The sequence below is a fragment of the Tiliqua scincoides genome, chromosome 6 (genome assembly GCF_035046505.1).
Source record: "Tiliqua scincoides isolate rTilSci1 chromosome 6, rTilSci1.hap2, whole genome shotgun sequence".
Taxonomy (NCBI): domain Eukaryota; kingdom Metazoa; phylum Chordata; class Lepidosauria; order Squamata; family Scincidae; genus Tiliqua; species Tiliqua scincoides.
In genome coordinates, this window is record NC_089826.1 from 47,800,791 (window position 1) to 47,801,988 (window position 1,198).

Below are 1,198 nucleotides of genomic sequence, written 5' to 3' on the forward strand. Positions count from 1 at the left end.
ACCACATGAAATAATGTACAAGTGTTTTTAGCTTTTATTTTGTCATGTTTTACATTTTTTTTGCATGTCCTACATTTTGGAGTACCTTGTCCTTTTTTGCGGTTATGATATCTGGTCGCCCTATCACCACAGAGTTTCCTTGAGGAATGATCTCTGAGGTTGAGGGTGGGGAGAATCCTAAGTTCCTCCCTCCCAAGAAAGCAGGTTGGTGTCTGGATGGTCCTGTCCTGCAGTGATGGGTTTGGATGATCTTTGTGTCTCATCCAGCTCTGATTCTATGAGCTGATGCCACCACTTTGGCATGTGGTAAATTGCTTTGCTAATCACTTTGGTAAATTGGATTGCTCTTGAACAGTACAGGGCTTAAATTCAATGTATTTTTTAATAATAGAGTGCTGCTGGTTTGACAGACCAGAAGCACTGAGTGATTTGAAGCTATGCAGTCGCTGCACTGAAAACTGCAGCAGCTGCTTGCTAGTCAGTCAAGTCTCCTTTCGTACTGTGAGCTTAGGATGCTAGCTGAAATGTACATTCCAGCATGCCAGGAAATCTGCTTCTGCACTGATCAGCTGATTCAAACAGGAATAGACTACTCTGAGTGCAAATGACCTTTCTTGTCAGCAAGGGCATGCAAGAGTGTGTGTATGTGTAAAATGGTGATACTCTTGACTCTTGGCAGAAGCTTCCTCCAGAAAAATGGATTTGGCTTCCCTTAGATAGTTACAATCAGTTTAGTTGTTTTGCAGGCAGAATTTAGCTTCAGAGCCATCATATAATAATGCCAGCATGGTGAATATGTGGTCTGAGTGGATATGAATTTAGTTAACCATATGGTGAAAAATAAGCTATTAGTTTGATCATGTTTCCAGCTTACAAATCAATCAATGATTTCTGTGCTGCTACATCTCAGTGGCTGCTGCATACTCATCGGCTGCTGCATTGCCAACTTTGACTGAAGCTATTCCTGGAATTTTTCCCCCAGCATGATGTAATGTTATAAATTCTTGAAGGGCCAGTTAAAATCTGCAGGATTGTGTTCGGTAGTCATCTGGAGATTGATGCCAATTCCTGGACATGCCAAGCCGTTTCTGGAGGGTTGGCCACCCTACTCTGTAATTAAGACTTATAAAATTATGCATGGTGTTGAGAGAATGGAGAAAGATCTCACTCACTCACTCACTCACACACACACCCCAAG